This window comes from Equus quagga, chromosome 2, assembly GCF_021613505.1.
Source record: "Equus quagga isolate Etosha38 chromosome 2, UCLA_HA_Equagga_1.0, whole genome shotgun sequence".
Classification (NCBI taxonomy): domain Eukaryota; kingdom Metazoa; phylum Chordata; class Mammalia; order Perissodactyla; family Equidae; genus Equus; species Equus quagga.
Window position 1 is genome coordinate 84613974 of NC_060268.1, and position 24580 is coordinate 84638553.

The 24580-nt window shown below is 39.0% G+C and overlaps 1 long non-coding RNA gene across 3 annotated transcripts in view; it reads left to right on the forward strand.

Annotated features, from left to right (window-relative positions):
• LOC124233703 (uncharacterized) overlaps positions 1 to 24580 on the forward strand; it is an 83731-nt gene that overhangs the window by 30219 nt on the left and 28932 nt on the right. The window contains exons 4-5 of one of the 3 annotated variants that reach the window (XR_006887126.1): positions 2336 to 2438; positions 14789 to 15137. The exons of 1 other annotated variant lie outside the window; for it this stretch is intronic. This is a non-coding gene — a long non-coding RNA (uncharacterized LOC124233703). Of the gene's footprint in view, positions 1 to 2335; positions 2439 to 14788; positions 15138 to 24580 lie in introns of those variants that run through there. One more of the 3 variants, XR_006887125.1, reaches the window with a different exon arrangement.

Here is a 24580-nt window from a genome sequence, read left to right on the forward strand (position 1 = left end):
TTAGTGCTCCAATTATCCCATCTTTGACCTCTTCAGGCTAGATCTTTGAGTGTTTTTGACATAATTTCACTGGTCTTTGATAATTCCCTGGCTTCCTGCTAAACCAACATTGTTTTGTTTTTTGCATATACAATTATTTTCTTTTCTTCTCTCTCTTTGCTGCTTATTGTATTTTAGCTTTGATAATGGTTTTCATTTCAATGTTTCTGGGATTTTACTGTAAAACATCTGTACTATAAGTAAACAACCCATTCATATAAATACATTCTAAACCAACAACTCTTCAGGCGTCATTTTGGCAACATATGTTAAAAATGTTTGTAAAATATTCAGGCTCTTTGGCAGAGAACATATATTTCTGGGAGTCTATCCTAAAGAAATACTCACGAATTTGGAAAAAACCTTTGTATACAACACAGCAATATTATTTTTAAAAGCAAAAAAAAGTGACAAAAGCAAAAACTGAGACCTATAATCCTAAAGTCAACAAAGTGGGATGAATAAAGTGAATAAAATGCAGTATTTAAATATGTAATTAGGAAAATAGTTTAGCATCTTGAAAAAGTACTTATATAATTAAATGTGTAAAAGCACAACACAAAGTTGTATATACACCATATTACAATTTAAAATACATATGCCTATGATAAAAATATTTCAGATGATAAACATGAATGATTGTATTTGTAGGCTAATGGTACAAAAAAGTTTTTTTGGTTTATCAAAGTTTCTGTAATGCTATCATATTACTTTTACAATTTTGATAAAATTATTTAAAAGAGTCAGCCCTGTGGCATAGCGGTTAAGTTCAGTGTGCTCCACTTTGGTGGTCCAGGTTCGTGGGTTCAGATTCAGGGCACAGCATTACAACACTCATCAGCCATGCTGTGGTGTTGACCCACATACAAAATAGAGGAAGATAGGCACAGACGTTAGCCCAAGGCTAATCTTCCTCAAGCAAAAAAAGAGGAAGATTGGCAATGGATGTCAGCTCAGGGCAAATCTTCCTCACCAAAAAGAAAAAGACAGGAAAAAAATTACTCAAACCATTCAAAATGGCCCTGGTATAAGAATAGTTGAAATATGTTGATCATTTCTTTATTATAATTGTTCATCACTTCATTTTTTATAGTCTGAGAATACTACCTGAATTAAAAGAAAAAAAAAAAGAACCACTCTGAGCTCTCTTACAAACACTTGCACTTTTGCTTTGCATGGCCACTTCCACAGTTTCCCTTCTTCTGAGCAGCTCATCCACTGTGTGACACTTACACTGCCCACTATGTGAACCTTTCTTGACTCCATTTGTCTGGGACAACTCTTGCTGAAAAGCAAGTGCTATTATTGCTTGTTTATACAACTGCATCTTAGAGACGGAATGAAATGGAACACAGTTGTGTTTTTCATTGATGCTCATTAAATACACACAGATAGAGATAAATACATAGCTAGATAAATACATAGCTAAAATCCATTGAGGCAATCTATAGATTCAGATCTTTCTAGGCTACTGAATCTATGTCTCAAATCAAGATCACACTAATCATATAAATTCAGTCAATTGTTATTAAATTTTGATTTGAAGTCCCATATGCCTTTTATTTTGCATCTCAAAATAAACTTAATTTTGAGTTTGAGTTTGGGTAGAACTTAATGAAAGTATGACCACTAAATCTTGGAACTCTATAGCTGACACTGTCCAAAGGAGTCTCTCCAATCACACCTGAGGATGGGATAGAAAAATACTGGGTTCCTGGCAGGAAAATTGGATGTGAAGCATGTTTGGACAATCACGTGTAAAGTTGGGTGCCCTTAGACATGTCCCAATTTCTCTATTTCTTCACTTAAAAAAAATGGTTTATAAAAACTTGCGCATGTTTTGTACTCATTTGAATTCATAGTGGGGAAAGCAAACTAAAAATTGTGAGATACAGGGGCCAGCCTGGTGGCATAGTCATTAAGTTCACCTGCTCTGCTTTGGTGGCCTGGGGTTCATGGGCCCAGATCCTGGATGCAGACCCACACACTGCATATCAAGCCATGCTGTGGTGGCGTCCCACATACGAAACAGAGGAAGATGGGCACAGATGTTAGCTCCAGGACCATCTTCCTCAGCAAAAAGAGAAAGATCGGCAACAGATGTTAGCTCAGGGTTTATCTTCCTCACAAAAAGAAACAACAAAAAAAGTGTGAGATACAAATGTAAGGAGTCACTTTTCTTATTGAACTCAGGAAGATGGAATTCAGTTTAAATTTTTTTGCACTGCTTTTTTTCCCCATTGCTTTTTCTTCATTTTTTTGTTTTGTTAATTTTATAATTTTATCACTTTTTTAGGGTTTCTGAGAGTGGGAAGAGGCCATCCAGAGAAATTCCGTGACCCCCAACTCACTCTCTGGATTCAACAAAATAGTAACAATTAGAAGAGAACACAAAAAAGGTGTGTTTCATGTTTATGAGTTTACAAACCATACCTCCTACATGTTTGAAGAGTCATTTTTGCCTTCACATCTAAGGGTTTACACCCATTTTCATGTACTTGTTGTAGTTACTTTCATTGATCAAGCAAAATGACAAAATCTTGTCAGATTCGATGTGTGCTGCCATTGCCAAAACCTTGCTTATTTGTCCATTTTCTGTGCTTTGACAGCAGGCTGCACACTCTCCTGACCCATAAAACTTTGGAGCCTATGCTGAAACAATCCAGTGCTTTTCTTCTCTGTCCTCACTTTAAGTTTCTTGATAGCAGGGACCATTTTTTTTCAAGTATACAATTCCAGGACCCAGCATGGTTTCCAGCTGATTCTAAGCAATTGAGGAATATTTCTGCAAAGTCTTTTGAGGAGATAGTTGACCAAATGAATTGGAACGAGAAACACTGGATATAAATTGAAGATTGGTGGAGATGAAAGAAGGCCTTAAATAGATGGTCAAATTCTTCAGACTTTATCCGAAAACAATAAATATTTATTGAGATTGGTGGAAGAAGGGTTTTATGAAGACTAATCAGGTGGAAAGCAGTACAAGTCCTGGATAAGGAAGGAAGCCAGGAGATATTGTGCAAGTTAATAGGAGCCTCAACTCCAATTGTAGATGTGGGAATAAAAATTCAGGGAAAGAGAAAAAAGATGTTACCGAAGAAACATCAAATTACCATTGTGATTCCATATTTAAATGTCAGCCGTACTTTTTCAGGTGCTATGGTAAGATTTCAAAGGTGAAGCCTATTTTGTTAGCTTTAGTTACACTGGACTTGGTCTAAGTTCTAGAAATCTTGATGAACTAGATATGAATATGTGGCAATGGGTTTGTTCTTTAGTTGACAGAGCTGTTTAAACGAGAATTTCATATCAGTGGTATGGATGTCACTCTCCATAGCCGCATTTATCAGACCAGTTGAGCATTGATCTAAAAGATATCATTTTGATGACATGAATTGGATACGTACTTTGGTATTTTTTAACTAAGAAAAATTATCTTATAACAAAGATTTATCGACATTTACTACCATCTTTAACGTCTGCAAACCAAATGTATTTTGGATCTTCATTTAGCAAAAGAAAATAAACAAATTTATTAAATCCCAAAGGAAAACAACATATAGGAGAAGAAGAAAAAATAGGCAACTGATCGATTAAATTCAACAGGGTCTTTGTTTTTCACTCATTAATGTATGTTTAAGTATCTTTCGGTTTTAAGTAAATTTCAGGTTGAATCACATGTAACTGCTAGGAACCTCTCCACCACAGAATCCCACGGCCAGAGTCATTTCAATTAATTAAGTGCTGCAGACATTAGTAACAATTTTAGGCTGCAGAATGAAATTATTTCATGAAGTGGCAAGTTCCTCATGTGCTTTTTTCTCCCTTCATCTGGATTACAGCAGGCAGAAATTGAATTTTGTCAGTAGATTAAAAAAAGCCTTATGCCTGGAATGACTTCAAACAAATCTGATGACTTGTGTAAAAAAGGAACGGGAAATAAACAAATAATCACATAGAATCAAAAGTAATTCACTCCCAATGGAGAGCTTCTTGCAACTTTCTGATATGTGGTTAAGATCACATTTTCTTTGCATAAAAAGTATCAGGCATATAAATGGATGAATTTGGTTGTCAAAGAGAAGTATCATAAACTTCCCCATCTTTTTAAAGTTTATAAAATATTGAAGAAAAATCAGTTTCTTGTTCGATTCTTAATACCTAATGTACAAAACAATTTAAAGGCAAAATAAAAAAAAAAAAAAACCCCAAACGATCTATAAATATATTTTGAATTCATATGTGAAGCCCAACACTGTACTAGTTGAAGTCAAGAATACTAGGAGGGCTATGATCTTCCACTCAGGTAGTTTATAGTCTTGTTCGTTATTCAAGATGTGTACATAGACAACACTTAAAAATAAAGGCAGTATGTAATAAACAACTTATGCAGTGAAAGGGAGGAGGATATGAAAGAGATGAGACAACTAAAATTATTCACTGCTTACTTTCTGACAGACCTTGTGCTAAAAGTTCTAACTAAAAAAACAATTTCATTATTTTTCTACCAAAAAAAGTAATGAAAATAATTTTTGCTACATTTTCTAAAATTCGGAAAATATGTGGGAATAAAGGAATTGAAAATCTCCTGTAAATTCACTATTTACCAACATTAAAATCTTAATGTATGGCATTTCTTCCAGAATTATCTATGATAATTGCATATCAATATATATCAATCGTATCACATAAGCAATTTAACTGAAGTTTTCACTTAACAATATCAAGAGCACTTTTCCAAGTCATTAAATGTTTTTCTATGATATTATTGTAAATCTCTGAAACATTCCATTTTATGGATATGCCATCATTTATTTAACTAATCTACTAGGAACTCTTAAATTATCTCATTTAATTCTAGCAATCTCTGATTTTAAAAGTATTTTCCCACCTCACGCATCTATATTATAATACCATAGTTATTTACTATATTAAATTACTATTATATGATATAATTACTAGAGCAGTGACAAAAAATTAATGTTGTATCAGAAATATGAAGAAACTTGAAGGGTTGTCGCTCTTCACATGAGTCTAAATTCCTAGAAGATGGTATCTGTATGCCAGCCATCCTCTTGGCTAGTGTGATGCACCTGGTAGAATCAACAGATATTCCTGATTGATAACATAACTTTATATCAAGTACAAATATTCTCTTCTTTGTGCATGTACACTGGGGATAAAGAAAGAACGGGCTGCCTTAATTGATGTATTAACTTGCCAACTGGCTACGTAATAAAAGAAGTAGAGAATTGGCACTAGACAAGTAAAATTTTTACTTTGGAAGCTAAAGAGACAAAATACAAAGAAAGAAAGAAGTCAATTGGCTCAAACACATGGAAATTAAAGACAGAACATTGTATTTGATGGAATTCCATAAAAGAGGGTGGTGGTGTAATTAAACCCAGAGAAAAGAGAAGAGATAGCAGGGTAACAGTATTCAAACAGGAACAGTACTAGGAGTTATGCTAGAGGAAAGGTGAGGGAGGACTTCGGTTTCTAACCAAGGGGATGTAACAGGGAACAGATTTACTCTCTTGCCTGAAACAACCAAAAAATCCAGACAGAATTGATGAAAGCAATGGTTTCCATAATACTGGATGCCAGACAGAAGAACAGTAATGTCTAAGAGATAGGAAACAAACACGGTGAATCCTCTGCCTGCCTCAGCTTACTGCCTTGAGGGAGTTTCCAGGCTGTGGACAGCGAGAGGAAGCCAGGCAGAGCATGGCTGACTTCCAGAGCTGAGGAGACAGAGATGAACGTCTGGAGAGACTAGTTTGTTGAGAGTTCACAGGACAGGAACCATAAAGTGGAGAGCTGTACGAAGAGAGAATTCCAGAGATCTGCAGAGGGCTCCCCTTGAGCATTTAGCAGAATATTGATCAGCACATGTGTGTGAGGAAGCTACCCAATGCTGAGAACCACCTGAAAGGAATAGAGGGAACCGTATCCAACATGGCACCCTTTCATCCAGGGTTGAAAATTGTGCTTGCTCCCTATTACCAGGCTGGGAAACTTCATAATTCATAAATTATTGGATAGAGTACTTGGAAGAGGCTTGCCTTAGTAGTGAGGAATAATTGGCCCTAGATACTGTTCTGGCCTTGCCTGGCAAGCATTAAAAGTAAGACTCAAAAAGATGAGACTGTTTCCAAGTAATTTAACTGCATCCTAGAACAAGAGCTCAAGAATATTTATAGGAATACAAAATGACTCAACAAGGTAAAATTCACAATGTCTGGCATCTAACCAAACATTCCTCAAAAGGCAAGCAAACCAGAAAATAGGAATCCTTTTCCTGAGAAAAATCGATCAATTAAAACTAATCTAGAACTGACACCTATTTTAGAATTTTCAGACACAGACATTAAAGCAAATATACTGTATTTCATATGTTCAAATGGTAAGTATTAACATGGAGATATAACAAAGTCCCAAATCTAAATTCTAGGGGCCAGCTCAGTGGTGCAGAAATTAAGTTCGTATGCTCTGCATTGGCAGCCTGGGGTTCACAGGTTTGGATCTCAGGTGCGGACCTATGCACTGCTTGTCAAGCCATGCTGTGGCAGGCATCCCACATAGAAAATAGAGGAATATGGGCACAAAATTCTATAAAGTCTGAGATAAAATACACACTGGATGGGGGCTGGCCTGGTGGCATAGTGGTTAAGTTTGTGCACTCCACTTTGGTGGCCCAGGGTTCATGGGTTTGGATCCCAGGCATGCGGACATACACACCACTCATCAAGCCATGCTGTGGTGGTGTCCCACATACAAAAAATAGAGGAAGATTGGCACAGATGTTAGCTCAGAGCCAATTTTCCTCACCAAAAAGAAAAAAAAAAACACACTGGATGGGTATCTGACTCAGCTTGGGCTGCTATAACAAATTACCATAGATTCGTGGCTTAAGCAACATACACTTATTTCTCACAATTCTGGAAGTGGAGAAGTCCAAGATCAAGGTACCAGTGTATTCAGTGTCTGGTGACTCTCCTCTTCGTTCTTTGCAGACATTGTCTTCTGGTTGTATCCTCACATGGTAGAGAGAGAGAACTAGTTCTCTGGTCTCTTTTTATAAGGGCACTAATACCATCATGAAGAGACCATCCTCATGATCGTATCTAAACCGAATTATCTCCCAAAGGCTTCACTTCTTAACACCAAAACATTGGGGGTTAGGATTTCGAAATATAAATGTTTGACAAACATCTAGTCCATAGTAGTGGAATTAGCAGCAGATTAGACATAGCAGAGGAAACAATTAGTGAATTTTAATACATGGCAGTAGAAACACTCCAAAATAAAACACACTGAGAAAAAAAACTCTTAAAAGAGAAAAATGAAGGCATTTATCTAACAGAGCCAGAGAAGTTGCTCTCTGCTGCTAAGGTTTTCACTACAGATGCAAGAAAAACATGTCTGTGAGCTTCCTGTCTCTGAGTGCAGCAGCCAAGATTGAAAGGGGGAATATAGGAATTCTAAAACCATGGGAGGGGGATAATTTTGTAACTTAGAAATGACCTTGCAAACAGAAAGGAGTCTGTTTTTACCACAAAAAACAAATCTAAAATTTGAGAAAATCTAAAGTTTTCCATTTATACGGCATTAGCCAGGAAAATAGACTTGGAATTTTTGCCTCTAACCATATTTTAGTGGAGTTTTAAAGTATGTTCTAACTACATTCAGGTCAAAGTGACAGGTCTGACAGTTATGTTGTTGGAGGGTATTAACTGATGTTAGAAAAGTATATGTAAATGTTAGTGGTAGTGATATTTGGATCTTACCAAGGGAAAGGAGTGGTTATATTTTGAGATGCAGGACAAGAGTTGACGGAAGAAAAGAGAGTAGGAGAAGGCCCTGGGGAGTGAGTGGTCCTCTCCCAGGAAGTTGAGGGGTTGACTGGTATGAGGCAGGTGCCTTCTGGGGAAAATAATAATCCCCATTAAGTTTTAGAATGATACAGATAGTAGTAATGTCTACCAGATTTCTCTTTAGACTTGGTAGTATAGGGTGCATGTTTTGGCAAAGAGCAAGGATCACAGGATAAGCGGTCAGCAAGCTCAGAAACATAATAGAATTGCTAAGATCAAAGGAAGAAATGCAAAAATGTCCCGTGTCCAATTTGTGCCTTAGGAGACGCAGCCCATGGGTATCTCTGGGACAGAGGTTTTAGCATCTAGAATGAATTTGTCTCCAGTGCAGAGGAAAAAGCCATCTCCAGTGGCGAGATCTTGAGTTCAGCTGGTGTCATCGCCAGTGGTGAGCTTCCGGGCCAGGGAGAGTCCATCTATGAGGTGGGACTGGAGTTTTCTTTTTTAAGTGGATACCCACTTGGGTTGATGTGGGTCTCAGCATTTGCCATGTTTGGTTGAAACAACAGCTTATTTGGAGGATTTGGGCCTCCAGATTGTAAATCAATGAAACACCCAGACTGGGAGTAGTAAGACCAGCAGTCATGGGAATAGTGTGTGGCTGTGCCTGACAGGATTTTTTTTTTTTTTGGTCGAAATTTAGGTTCAAATGGGTTGCCTGTCAGATAAATAGCTACCTGGCTCATGGCACAATCTATGGCTAATATATCCCAGCAGAGCATGTGCCCTCAGTCTGGCCTCCAGCCCTGATGAGATCCAGGCAGGTTCAAAAATTTGTAAAGATAAGTTAAAGTCTGAGCAACATAAAGACTTGTTTAGGGGTTTCTCTGATGGTCTGGATTTCAAAAAGAGTTTTTGAGGAGACTCCTATGTCCCTCAGTTAAACCCACTATTTGGGACCTACCAGGGACATGTGAGTTTTGAAGACCTTTTCTAAGAGCCCTGCATTGTACATTTTGAAAAGTGAAATGTGTGTCTTGGTTACTACCAATGATGTCTCTAATCCTAAAAGAAATAAGGAATGTCCTGACAAGGCCTTGTATTGTGGCCTTAGCATATGAAGAGACGTGTGAGATTTTGATTTGCATTTTGGGTATCTGTGAGGCAAGGTTCCCAGAGTCTTTTACCTCAAAAGGGACAATTTTTAGGTAATGGCCAAATAGCTTATAATAAATGTGAAAATGGAACCATTAATCGGCCAGGGCATCCAGTGTTAAGATGACTGCCTGAACTTAACTAAATATGTTGCCTTTTGGGTCCTATCCTTTATCAGGGATATCTTGGCCAATCAATGGAAAGCCGCAACATTCCATGAGCTCCATCACATATGATAGTCAATAGTACCAATCACATAGTCTAAGAACTCCCATTGCTATTTGCTGGGTTAATCCCAAGGGGCTTCTTAGGTAGCTAAGCTGTCTGGTGGAAGGGTAACCTCCTTCACCACCAAGGCATCTGCCAAGGGACTGAGGACAGGAGAAGCCACCCCCTCCCATAGGTGGAATATGCCAGAGGGCTCAGATATGACTCCATCCTGTCTTGAGGAGGCCTCTATAGCCATGCTGAGTTTGTGAGGTGCTCCTTCCGTGACCCAAAGTATAATGGGCAGCTGAGTATGGAGAGTCACAGGTTCAGGGTCTGTAAGAGTTTCCATTTCCAGGAGATCCCAGTATGAAGCTATCAACTGTTTTAATGGTACATTGCATAAAGCCAAGAGGAACAGTTTCTTGTACCAGAAGCCCCTGAGCAACTAATGGCCATCCTAGGTAGTTCAGAGACTCCAGGTGGCCTGAGGAGAGAAAGAAAATCTTTGTGACTTTGAGTTAGAAATGATTTCTTCAAAATAAAACCAAAAGCATGATCCATAAAGATGAAATAAAAGATAATTTAGCTTCATCAAAATTTAAAACTGTGTTCTTCTAAATACACTGTTGAAAAATTTAAAAGATAAGCCACAGACTAGCAAAGGATTTGTATCTAGAATATAGGAAGAATTTTCAAGTTTCACAATAAGAAAATAAAGAACTCATTAAAAAATGTGCAAAAACGGTGAACCAACACTTCGAAGAAAGTATAAAGATGACAAATGAACATATCAAAATATTTGGCATCATTAGTCATCAGGGAAATAAAGTTAAAACAGCAATGAAATACCACTACATTCCAATTCAAACGTCTAATATCATGGAGCCAAAAAAATTGATCATAGGAAGTGTTTTTGTGGATATGGAGGAACTGGAACTCTCATCCATTCCTGGTGGGGATATAAAATGGTACAACCACTTTGGAAAACAGTTTGGCATTTTCTTAAAAAGTTAAACATCCGCCTCCCATCTGACCCAGCCATTCCATAAAAATAACTGTATACAAATGTTCATAGCAGCTTTATTTGTAATAGGTCAAACTTAGGAACAATCCAAATGCCTATCAATATGGGATTGCATAAATAAAATTTGATGTATCCATGAAATGGATTAGTACAAAAAAACATAAAGAATATGCAACAAAAAAGAATGAAGCATCAATGCATGCAACAACATGGCTAAACCTCAAAATAATTGTGCTGAGTGAAATAATCCAGAGAAAAGGGGACACACATTGAGTGATTTTATTTATGTAAATCTGTAGAATATTTAAATTAATCGAAAATGACAGAAAGCAAACAAACAGTTGCTTGAAGGTGAGGGACGGGCAGCGACGGACAGAAGGAAAAAGTTCAGAGGTACAAGTAAACTTTTGGAGGTGATGGCTGTGGCAGTGATTTCACAGGTGTATCTGTATGTCAAAATGTATCAAAACGTGTCCTTTGATTATGGCCACTTTATGCCTCAATAAAACGATTATTTAGAGATATGCAAGGAGCACTAGTTGTATTGGGATGGGTTGGACTCCAAAGCCTGATAGTCCCCAAAACTGAAAAAGAAAAAAAAATAGAGCAACTGGCAATTAAATGTTTTAAAAGGGAAGAAATCTGTTGCTCTTGATGATGGATAGATTTTCATTGCTAGTGCCCTGGGGTGGATTTCTGCTGCTGGCGACCCTGTGTCCTGCAGAGCGGAGCACTGTCTGTTTTTTTTGCACCATCCTCTCACCTTGCAGCGGTGCTATATCAGACAATGCTCTGCTGCTCTTCATAGGGTGTTCACTACCGAGGGTTTTAGAAGTGGGTGGCCAGGGCCTTCTTCATAGTCTGTCTTAGTCTGAAAGCTCTGCTGATGATTGTTCACCAGGGATGATCCTGCTGGTATATGAAATACCGGCAGCATAGCTTGTAGCATCACAGCAGCACACAACATCCACAGTGTGACAACCGACAGACAGGTGGTGTGGTTCCCTGACTGGGAAAGGAACCCAGGTATGGGCGGTGAGAGTGTGAAATCTTAACCACTAGACCAGCAGGGCTGGCTGAATGGCCCTGGACAAATCATGGAGCCCCTCTGCCACCCTGCTGTCTCCTCTGCACCTGCCTGGGGCTGGGGGCCCCATGGGGCCGTGTTTAAGCCCTGCCCTGTGCTGAGCTGAAGCCTCCGCAGGTGACTCTGACCAGCAACCACCCCGTGGAACTGGGCCAGAGCCACTGCCAGACACCTGGCAGAACCACTGATCAGATGCCCCAAGGATGAGCATCCCCATCAACCTCCTGTGTTTGAGTCTTGGGGAGGCCAATCTTTTCCTCAGGTCCCAGGTCTCATCAAAAGACAGTCGGTGATGTCAATAATGAATCTCAGGACGTGTGGACATGGCTCCCCAAGGATAGAGCACAACCGGGAGCCTGCAGGCATGCTCTGGGCCTGCGGCACACCTCACAGCATTTGAAGAGGCCCATGGCTCAAAGATGGGATGGGGTGTAAGGTAGAGGCTCCTCCTTCATAAACTTGCACTGATCTCAGCCCTTATAACAAAGCCCTCAGGAAATGAATCCAGGTCCCAACCACTCCCCAGATGGAAGTTCAGATATGGGCAGGATCCTGCTTGACTTGATTCCCTGGCTTTGTGATGTCATCAAAGACCCATATTCTTTTCATATCTCCACACTGCCACAATTTCCCCTGGGTCTGTCACACTTCTGCACATCTTGCAAGCAGAGGCACTGACAGCTTTTGCTCCAGACCATCTTTTCAAGGATGCCCTGTTAGGGGCCTGGGGAGCCCAGCCAACTCAGCCTCACTTCCACACCCTGTCACCTGTTTTTCCAGCTGTCATCACCTGGTGGCCCCAGAGTCTTCTTGGGGACCAGATGAGGAGCAAGCTGTAGCCCGCCCTCAGCAGGCCCCTCACCAGGACATGCCCTGTACCACCTTGGACGTCCTTGTCGTGGGTGAAGACAGGCAGCCCTGGCATTGGGGCAGGCTCTGGATGCTAAGCGCCTCCTGGAGCCCACCCAAGCTCCCTCCCCAGCAACTCCCTGTGGGCAAAGGGGTAAGGTGAAGGGAGAAGATAGATAGATAGATAGATAGACAGACAGAGAGGAGACTATAGCCACAACAAATGGGCTGTCTTCCTTCTCAGCTATTTAGCTATCACAGTAAACTCCATAATATAGAAGGGTCCTCATTTTACAAAGGGGGCATGCCAAGGTAGAGAGGGTCATTGGTCCTGCCTGAGGCTGTGAGGCTACAGAGAGGTCAGTACCGGAGTCCCTTCGCGTTATTCCTTCTGGCTGTGATACAATTGGAAAGGGCTGGAAAGGGCTGAGAGGGAATCCCTCCTCTCCTACCCCTTACGCCCAGAGCTTTGTCACTCTGAAAAGACACTTAACAGCAGACCCATATTTCTCATTTAACCCCTGTACAGACTTAACCGTGCCTACCCAGGATCGTAACATGAATTTCTTGAAAGTTCAGAATGTTCTCAGCATATGATGCAGCAACTCTGCAGGGAGATTTTAGTTCATTTTGTGGCACTTCTGCTGCTCTAACAAGATATACAATAGCCCTGAACTACTCATCGGATGATTTCCAGGAACAAAGCACTTTGCAGATCTATTAGGAAGCCACAGGGTCAATGCCTAATGCTTCTGTACGCCGGGGCTTGGGCCTTCCAGTTTTCCATTCTGTCCAGGCTCTAAGGGAAAGAATAAGGTTTTTAGTTTGGGAAAGAAGTAGGAAGAAACAGTTATAAAATTTCATAATGGGAAACAGTGTTCCTCTTATCTTATTAAACTCCCAAAACTTTATCACTGGGCATCACTCCTGAATTTGAAAAGCAAAACTAAAATAATTATCTGGGGCTTCTCTTTTTAAAGTCAAAGATTAAACCAAAAAAAAAAGTTGTAGAGCAGAGAGAAAGTGTCTGAAAATTTAAACCGTCAGATAATAAAGTCTCTGTAGCAAAAGAAAGGAGAGCAAAAATGTGAGTTAACTGTGGTTAATTGCATTAGATTGGTGTGTCTGAAGAGAAGAGTTAACTGTAAGAAAGACTGCCAGGAAGCTCAAGAAATACTTTTGGTTGAATCTCTCTCTCTCTCTCTTCCCTCCGTCCACTTTCGTACAGCCAAAAGAGTGATTCTTAGCGGTAATCGAATAAAGCAGTAGCCCAATGTAGAATTCTAGAGGCATTAGATGCACCACAATAAAGAATTTGGGTTATATTTAATTTTTAACACTCAGAATATCATTTACTTTATCAAAAGTTTGAAAATACCACAAATTTTACCCAGAATGCTCCTAGTATTATTAAATTGTCAGAAGTCAGACAGAGAAAAGTATTTCTGTCCATTTAAAATGAGAAGTAGAGACATTCTTAGTACAGTGGTGGGGCAAGGAGGATGTTTCTAACGTATAAATATATACTCATCCAATTCAAATTTTGATGAATAAATCTTTCTACCGGTATCTAAGACACATCTTTCTGGATAGGATCAATGGGTCTTAAATTCGTTGTTCCTCTCAGGTTGTAACACCATGAGACATTTTCTCAGGGATTCTATTAACTTCCATGATTATATCATTAAAACCTAAAAATACGTCTCATATATCCTTGACTTCATCTAGTAAAACCATGAGGAGCTACTATTATCTATGATTTTATCTAAATCCCCTTGAATATTTATATATTCATTATCTTACCTTACACCGTTAGTATAGTACCTAGGATTTAAAAAAAATGTACTTGCTTATAAATGATTAAACTAATATGGTGAGCTCTTTAATTTAGGATCTCATTTAATTCTCACAATAACTCTGTATGGTAAATACTCTTACTGTTCTCTTTTTACAGATAAATCTGAGGCATTGACAGAATAAGTAAATATCCCAGGGTTACAAAATTAGTTGATGCTAGATTATGTTATGAATTCAGACATTAAGATTTTAATAGTCTCCATGCTTAATTATTGCCCTGTGTTTCAAAAATTATCTCTTGGTACTGGTTTTCTGAGATTTGAAGGAAAGTTATATATTGATCTAATATATCATTATGACTTTATGGAAAGAAAGATCCTCACTATAAATAACCAAAAATGACTCAAGAATTGATTCTACCACTAACTATATTAATTTTCAGGCATGGATCTATCTGTTTATGGAAAAAAAATCCTGTTTTTTTTAATTTGCATCTCCATATAAACATAAACTATTATTGTTATCATCATGATTTGTTTAGAACTTGTAAATTTATTTATGATGAACATTGTAGAAGGAATTTTAGCTATACTCCTTTGTGCTGTGTTGGGCTTCAAAATTAAATAGAATTTTAAATAAAACAAATTAAATTTAATTGAACAGAACAAGTTAAATAGAAATATTACTCTGTTGATGAAATGAACAGAGATGAATGCAAAGAAATAGTTGGACGGTGTCATTGGATGGAGTATCTTGGTTAATAAAGATGTTGCTGTTATTTCAATAAAAAAGATTTCTCTTTGTCTCTAGGTCTTGCTTTTCATCTGTTACACAATGGTATCCTATCACGGTGGATGGTGAAACTCAGCAATGCTATGTGTGTGGCTCAACAGCTTCTAAAACTACTTAAAGTAACAATACTCTCCACTGTGCATTGTAAATGAAGACCTGAAATGAATGTAGTACCATTGCATTTAATTGGAAGATTTAGTCAGGCAGGCAAGAAAATCCCCTAACCAGAAATAGCGACATGTGGGCTAGTGTTCTAGCCACTAGTAATTGCTTAATGGGACAGAGAATCCCGGTGAAAAGCCCACAAGACAGTCTTACTATTAGTGTAAACCAAATTCAAATCTTTGGTTTGCTTGCTTGGGTATTATGTGCACTTATGAGATTAGATTAATAATAGCCCAAACGGGTTCTGTTATGGCAAGTACCTTCTTAATGTTTCATGGCTTTAACCATATTATTTCAGCAAGTCCCAGGTCTTAAATGAAACTCATTATTACAACCTAAGTGACTTTGAATGAATTCAATACCATAGCAAAAAAATGCCCAAGTCTTTTCTTCCATTTCTCCCATTTCGTCTATGGTCCTATAACCCTATGCTCATCCTCAGAACTTCAAGTTATCTCATATTCCACTCTTCCCTGTAAAGGCTCAGGCTAGCCCAGTTCTCAGTACTCCCACAGCTCCTTTCATATCAGCTCTTTTCTATCCACTTCCACATTACAGATCTGCTTTAAGCTTCGTCATCTTACTCCTGATGGAAACTAGAAGCTTGCTGTCTAAGACTGCAGACCCTGGACTCTAGATTCTTCAGTCACGATGGTCAAATTCCTTTTCCTTTGGGGCTTAAAAATCTTAGAGACCAATTCCCTCTTACATCAAATTGTAACTCATCAACTTCTCTGAATAGGGAGTTAACTTCGTGTTTGTGATTACATGCTTTGTTAACCCTTCTTTCCCTTCCCATTTCTCCATATCTGTCAAGATCACGTTAGAAAGTTACCCAGACCGGAAATCCAGGAGTCCCGTGTGAACTTTTCCTTCATGCCCATCCTTTATGACCTAGCCAGCCAGTCCCACATGGTGCTCCTTCACACTTGACTCTGTCTTTTCCTTCCTATTTTGTTCCCATCGCTTCAAACCTGCTCCACTTTACGCCTATGTAAACTGTAGTCATTTCTGGAATGACCTTTCAGACTTGTCTCTCTTCTCCTAATTGCATACTGTTATCCGTCCAAACTTCCTCAAAAAAACAAACAAAACTAAAGTTTTAAAGCATTCAGGTTAAACAGCGCTTTCTCACATTATTTTTATAATGTAGGTTTTCCCACCTGCAATGTATATATAAGACTCTGTGAGTGCCACAGGTGGGGCAAGCTTGTTTGGGAAGTCACAGAGGAGTATATGGACCACACACAAGTCGAGGCCTGCCAGGACAGCCTCATCCTATTCTACCACATGGCCACCTCTGTCTTGTTATTTACCTTCTCAGAAGTGGTACAGCCTCATTAAAGAGGCACTAAGTAAGTAAGTTTCTATAAAGTAAAGATCTTGTGCAAGCTACAGTTAAAAAAAGTCTCTTGTCTACGAAAAAATAAAGTTCAAAATGTGGTCTAGCAACCGTGAGCTGTTCAAATAAGTTATATTACAACACTGAATCATGCATATTACGCTTCTGAAGATGATTTACTGCTATGAGGAAATGTTCATGATACAATGCTTTGAAAATGATATTAATAGGAATAGTCATATGAGTACTGAGCTTTCTCTGAATGCTCGGCCCTTTACCCACATTCCTTTTTCAAACGTTCACTGAAAGATATAAAACTGCTTAAAACTGGACATTTTTTGACCCATGTGCATTTTTCTAAATTTTGTAAATGAGCACTGTGTTATTTTATTAATCATACAATTATTATTTCAAAAAGCTAAATATTAATTCAAGTCCACACACGATTAGGCACCTCATTTATCTCTTGTCACAGCAATCTTGCAAGTGCCCTTAAAGGATTATTAACCAAACCCTGTTATCATCACCTGTATCATTTACTAGAATATATATTCCTTACTGAAATGTAAGTTTCATGATGGCGGAGATCTTTTTGTGTTTTAATGCAGTGCTGGGCATACCAGGCCTTCAAGGGACATCCATAAGGACAAATAATCTTGGGCTGTGATGGTGGGAAAAGTTTGTGTTTTCTAAATTTTCCACAATGAATATATGACCACATAGGGAGCAAGAAAACAGCTATTATTTTAAAAAACCAATTTTGATTGTTTCTAGTAAGAAAGAGACTAAAGAAGAAAACAGTCAAATAAGCCACATCTCCATAAGCTTATTACTCTTAACCATGTTGATGTTAATTTATAAGATAAAAGAATACATGTGCATGATTAAAAAATGAAAAACAACCGAAGTAGAAAGTGAAAACTTCCCTCTCAACAAATTCCACCAAACCCTAGTTCCAACTAGTGCCCGTAATTTCTCATGATTTCTTCCAGAAGACAGCAACATTTGTGAACATATTATTTTATGCAATATATGCATGTATATATATATATGTGTTTACATTTATACATAATAGTAGAAATACGATATTTGTGTCTGCGTTTATATGCATGCCTGATGAAGAATGCACACATAAGAAATCATATACCTCATGGTGCATTTGATTTTTTAACTTAATATGTCGAAGGATCTTTCTATCCAATGGAGTTTATCATAATTTAACACTCTTCTATCGATAGATTCCCTGATTGTTGTCAAAATTATATACGGAAGATATATTTATACGTATGTGTATGTATATATGTGTGTATGTGTTTGTATGTGTGTATAACTTGTACGACTCCTAGCAGAGTTTTATTTTGAATCTGGAAATGGATAGTAAATTGCTCTCTGGAAAGTTTAGAGGAGCTGGTAGTCTGTCTTCACCCTTTCTAGCTCTGGGGAGAAACCAACCTTCGCATTTGGTTTGCCAGAGAGATGGAAAATGGTAACCTGTTGTTATTTTGGTTTGTAATTTGTTAAATTGTAAGTGAAACTGAGAAATTACATCTATTTATTGGTCACATGTATTTATTTCTCTGTAAACTGCCAGTTTTCCATTTTTTAAATCTATTTATTTAAGCTTTTATTAATTAAAAAAATAGACCTTTGTCAAATGATGAACATATTTTTTTCCTAGGTTGGCTTTGATCTTTAGACTTTTAAAAATTGTGGTGTCTGTTTTGTTGTTGTTATCCAGAATACTTTTAGTCAAGTATATGTATAACATCTGAATTTTATATTTATTAGAAAGACCTACCTATTCCAAAATGATAAACAAATTTACCCACGCTTTTTTCTGAATGGTTTATTGATTGATTGATGCATCCAGATTTTTAAAAAAAATTTAATTTTACTTATATTCATATTTTTGGTGTATAGAATGTGAGGTCCTAGCTTTGTTTTTCCATATATTTAGCCAGTGTCCTCCCTACCTACTCCCTTCTCACCCCTCCCACACCCCCCACCACACCCACTACTCTCAACACTCCATATATCCTCTCCTAGGAGATACAGTTTGAGGGCCGGGTTTCTGTAGCCTGAAAATTAGGGATAGGATTTCTATGTAACTGCGGTTGCTAGACTTGCTATCTTCCTTCTCATCTTGTTAAATGTCCAGCACCAAGGCTGGTGTCTCAAGGATGTATCTTACTCTAGTAGGAGACACACATAGTGTAGGACCTGGAGACTTATCTGCATCCGAGATAGCATGGACTGTTCAATCTTCTCTTCATTTTTCACTCCTCTTAAACCCAAAAGGCAAAAGACTTTTGACCTCTCCCTTACCAATGGAGAGGTCTGCAAGGAACAGCACCTGGGTCTCCCAAAATGCCTCTCTGCCCCTTCCTTGCCTCAGAAAAGCAGAAAGCTCCAGCAGTGTGTCCTGGCTCCAGTGGATGCCGGGCGGCTCCCCCCAGTGCTTCCTGCCACCTTTACTTAGTGATGAGGATTATTGGAAACTTCTGGCCAGCAGCCCTTTCTAAGGTTTGAGTGCTGCTGACGTCATTTTGTCATTGCTTGTTTGTTTTCATTATTCTCATATAGCGATGTTGGAGGGTGGGAGTGGGAAGCATTTGAGATCTGGTTTTACTCCTCTATCTTAAATAACAGGAAGTTCAAACTATTGTAATCATTTTTAAATCATCCACGGCCATGGGAAAATGGCTAAAATAAATAGCTCCCAGAGATGGCTTCTGTAAAGAAAATTGTGTCTCTTGAGAAAAGATACTAAAATCCCAGGAAATGTTCAAAAGGAAATTTTGATCAATGTTATTAATTGATCCATACTCATATAGGAGATCCATTTCTTATTCAAATCTTCTTTGGAAATAACAATTTTTACCAAATTCTTCAAAAGGTACTTAAACTTGAAAGGATACAACATTAATTCTTTTTGCTCCTGCTTTTTATCACTGTAGAATCTGGCAGAAAAAACAAAAAATTATGAACTTACAATACTAATGTAACAATGGAATCCATGTATTTTTTCCCATGGCAATTCAACAGCTGTTCTATGGGGACCAAACCCCTTTAACATTGAAGCAATATGGGAAACTAATAATTCTGAGCACAATTTAGATCACTGCTTTGCTTACGAGTTTTCAGGCTCAAAACAGATTTTAAACGTAGGTGAACAGGCTTTAAACAAATGTCAAAAAGTTGTATTACTGCAGGAATGGTTTGACAACGCTGAATATGGAAGCCTTAAATTTTTCATAGCACAGATTCCAATAATCATCACTGGAATTCTATTCTTTCCCCATTTTTCAAAATCCTTGATTTTCTTCACATTTAGAACAGTTGCATTTTCACAAAGCTGATGTGATCCGATTCTTTTTTTTTAAGAAACAGGTGAATCTGAGTCCACGGTTTGGGCTATGACTCTCATATGAGCTTCACGTTTTCACCAGACAAGGCCCATGGAAAATGCCCTTCAGCACAAATTTTCTTCTGTACCTCCAAAGATGAAAGACTCCTACCAAAGGGAAGAAATTTGCCTCAAGCTTTCAAAATGTGATATCCACATTCATTACTTGTGCGCCATTCCAGTCAACTGGAGCGAAATCCAAGCAGAATCACCACCCGCGACCTTGTCTGCCATTTAGAAAATGATTTCCCAAACCACAGAGGGTTAATTCGGGGCGCACCTCTCCATACGAGGGTTTGTTTTTATCTCTGAAGAGTCCAAGCCGGTGATAACCAAGGCAATATCTTGTCCGACACTGATATTTCTGCTGTCAAAAAAACAAAACAAAAAACCATAGTTGTTTTTTTTTTTTCCCCTAAACCTCCCGTATAAGGTCCCAAACTACAGCCCTGGGCCTGTGGGTTCCTCAGAAGCTACCAGATTGTGCAATGTACTATCACAGAATGTCATATTAGAGCTCTGCTATAGTCGCATCCAATAAGTAATCTGGCATGAAGAAAAGTTAACTGAATTAGTGGCCAATTGGGACACTTGGTGACCTACTCTTTAGGAACTAAGTCCTCTGAACTTTTCCATTCCGCTCTGCCTTCATACTTTAATAGGGACCGAATCCCCATTAACAATTGAGTGGCGACAATAAGTGCCATCAGGAAAAGGAAATTCAATTTTCGTGGGGGATGACAGCCTTACCTTTTCGCGCTTAATTGGCCGTATTGTCTCCAAAAGTTAATTGGTTACTTAGTCCAGGTAGTTAGTAAAATGTTTAGCTGCGTCAAAAAGCTCAGGCTCCCACTGTTAATGGGGCATGAAATGGAATGTTTGATACTGCAAATAAAATCAGTGATATTCAAGGATGTTATGGTAGGTAATGCGTTGAAACTGCCATTTAATGGGTCCTGGAAGATTAGGGTAGTGTCAGCCGGAACCGCCCGGTCTCTTTTCTGACATTGTTAGTTGCCTCTTCATTTACTTAACGGCTGTCTGCACTGATTACATAGGCATAAAACTCCCTACAAAAAAACAACAGAGACACGCTCTATTAGCAGTCCAATTAGAACTATTTGCATATTACAGTTCATTTCTGCTTAAGTGAATCCCTAATACAACTTTAGGAAAAAAATTCTATTGTGTCATTTGAAAGAAAGAGAAAAGAAAAGACTTAAAGGTGATCTCTCTCTTCCTTTCTTTTTCTCACTTCATTTTTTTTCTCGTCTCTCTCTCTCTCTCTTTCTCTCTCTCTCTGCCCTCCACCTCAAATATCATCTACTTTGGGTAGGAAAACAAGAAAATAAAAACTTTAAACCTGAGACATTTTTGTGGATACTCATGAAGACAAGGACATCCTCGTGATAGTTCAGTCCTGGAAAAATCCAGAGTGGTGTCATGTCACTGCTATGCTTCATTTAGAGAAGGTGGATACTTTTGAGAGATCTTTCTGGTTTGTTTTAGATCAGCTATTGCTTTGAATTTTCGAGCAAAGAGGTTAACATCCGTAACAACGTCCCCGGCTAATCAGAGCCCTTTATGTTGTTGTCCGTGTCACTTACCTGCACAATCGAGAGAGCAGAAATAGAGTTCCAGTGTGTGCCTCTGGACCACTCAGGTCTCTAACCATATATATCTGGTGGATGTTCAACTGCATTTCATATTAACACTTATGAAATCAATGCCTGTGCACACAGGTGAGGGTAGTGATTAGTCTGGTTAAAGCAAGACTAGAGACTTCACTTTACCAGATGTTTCTCTGATTTTTCCAAAACTTAGTCCTTAGAAATAACATCACTTGATGGTTATTTACAGAGACATTAGGAATATTTTATTTATATTAATATTAATAATGATGATACTATGGAATCAGAGGGCCTTTTATTGAAGTTGGAAAGGAGTACATCACTAGCATAGGCTATGATAAATGCCAGTGAATTAAAAGCAGCACACTTTCTTAAACTGATGCTTTAAGAATGTAAAGAGTGTTTTAAGACAGCAAGTGCGCTTTGCAATGAATGTCTTCAAGATGCTCCATCGGCATTCACGTCATTCCCAAATCTCGTTGAGTCCTGTGAGTTAATGGGAGACGGGGAGACTGTAGAGATAGTTCTTAGGTGGTCTAGGAGGCTGTCTGTTGGAAAGGAATAATGGACTTACTATATTGTGTATGTGTTAGGTCCTGTTGGTGGGAGGGGGAGGACAGTGACTGGGAGGTCCAGTGCTTCTGTGGGAAGGTCTCCTGGACGGCAAGAGAATGGAGACGCCATGTTAGGAAGTCCCAAAGCACTCAGCATCTCACATCAGTCACTACTGTGGATCCTGACTGACGGCTTTTCAACGGAATGCTGAACATTTTATTTGGGATGAGTAAATAGCTCCTTTAAGTAAATAAATGAAAGGAGGGCTGGACTGGAAACCACCTTCAAAGCATCTAGACTAGACAGCAGAGGACTGAGGAGCCTGAGAGGGAGGGGACATTTTCATTTTGAGGATTATTATAACAGTGAACCTCACGGGACTGGCATGTCTCCTTTTAGACAAAGCTCTGGGTCCCATCTCTGGCTTAACTACATGCCCTTGAATTTTCTCATGTCCAAGACCAGTGAAAGCCCCCACATCTGACCACTGATTGGTCCTTGCATCCTGAACAGATTCTAAGATGACATGCGTGAATGGGGATGAATTGCAGCCACGTGCTTAGCACTCAGAGGAGTTAACTAGAAGAGCTCAGGGACACCTTAGATGTTCGCTCGGCTACTAAATACCGTTAGTGTTTCCAAGGCTCCTGCCACTCAATTCCTGTTTTACCTGCAGCCCTAATTTCACAGGTCAGCCCACCCACCTCTACAATTATCTGGATTTGCCAATAGACAGAGGAGTCCAAGAGTGGAACACAGCAATGGGGGAATAGGGAAGGGGAATCTTAAAGGTGATGAAAAACTATTTGAGAAGGACCAGCAATTCCTAACGGGCCCTCTTTCTTTTTTGTGTCGAATCTGTTATTTTAAGTGTAACATGTACACGATTGTAAGAACACGCAGAGAGGAGAGACAGCAACGACAATAACAGCCACGCAACCCCAGAACAGTGTAAACAAACCAAACAAAAAAGCCTATCAGAGGGGAAGGTAAAATCCTCAATCTGTCATTTTCAATTCTTTTCACCCCATGAGCGGAGACGCGGTGTGAAATGTGTTGGCTCTGCCTGCCATCGGTATTGTTTTGATGCCCCATCGGGTCCTTTGTGCCCTCCCTCCCCCTTTTATCTAGCTCTCATTAACACCACCACCAGATGAGCACCGTCAGAGGCAGAGGCTGACATGCCAGCCCATTGCCTGGGTGCAGTGGCCCTGCCAGTGGTGGCAAGACAGTGCCAGGGATGGTGAGCGAGACAGCATCGAGACACGCACTTTTGCCCTGGAAAGCAGTCTTTGCACCCTGCCAGGAAAACAGCTCTCTGGAAAAGCACTGCCTGCTAGTAAAATGGACTAAATCAGTAAACAGTGATTAAGGCTCTGGCTCCACTGACTGTTGTCACCACCTCAGACACATGGCTTCTCCTCCTTCCACACACACACACACACACACACACACACACACAAAGAAACGAAAGGAAAAATCTCAGTCTAGCCAAAGCTGAGATCTAGAGGGCATAGGGTGAGAAGTTAGGGAGAGAAAAGAATTCATGTTCCCTGGAGGTGAGATGTTTTGTGGTCTTGAAAAATAAAATAAAGATTTCAGGATATTCAATTCCCTCACTTTGTTTTTCTGGACTTGTGATGAGAATTGCCTTTCTAAATAAAACATCAAGCAATGAATGGAAGCAGTAGTCTGTTCAATTCAACACCCACTCCCTTATTTGTCTGGCTCAGTAATATGCACAACATAATCTCAATCCCTTGAATAGGTGGGAGAAATCAGAAGCAGCAGGACAAGCCTTGATGTGTGCTGTTTAGTAGAAACATGTCACTTCATTGAATTGCTTTCTTAGGTCAGAAGAATGAATTCCATATGCACAAATATACATTCATATCAAGCCATTTTTCTATTTACAGACATAGATAGATTTTACACATATATATATACACAAACATATATCTTACTTTTTAATCTTTTTTATAATGATATAACGAGAATAATTGAAAACATGTTTGGTTTTCATCATAAAAATGTTTTTACCTGGAGCATACTCATTGTACCTGTGCTTTGAACCAAACAGAGAAGGCTGACTGGAACTCTAGAACACAGGAGTATAATTCAAAAAGACTCTGACAACTCGGAGAAATGGTCAGAAACAAGCAGAATGAGGTCTTCTGAGTGGAGAGTCATACATCAGAGAGGAAAAAAAATGAACTACACAAATCTGGGAGCTAAGGCTCATAGTCACTGACCAGCTGCCCGTGAATCAGAAGTATGAACCTGTGTAGCTTAGTGGCCGCACAAGAAATTTCTGCACCCTGGTAGGCCCTTGGAGGGATTGGCTCTAGCCCTAGACTATCAGCTTGGGATGTAACCCTGATCTTGGTTCAGAGTGGGATGGTCCAGGGTTACTTACGAAGAGTTGAGGAAGAAGGATTTTTTAATCCAAAGGGAAAAACAAGGACAACGACATCTCAAAAACTGAATGTCTTCACATATGTAGATGATAGTCCTTGAAGGAAATTACCAAATATGTGCACAGATTCTTTACTAAATGCCTCTAGAAACGGCAATTTAGGAAAAGCAACTCTGTCTTGTCGGAGGAACTGTCAAAATCAGGGGCGCCCAGCATCTTCGTTTGTGGTCCCTACAGCAATGCTGACACTGTTCATACATGGCACTGAGTGCTGGAAACCAGAGGGTAGAGGAAA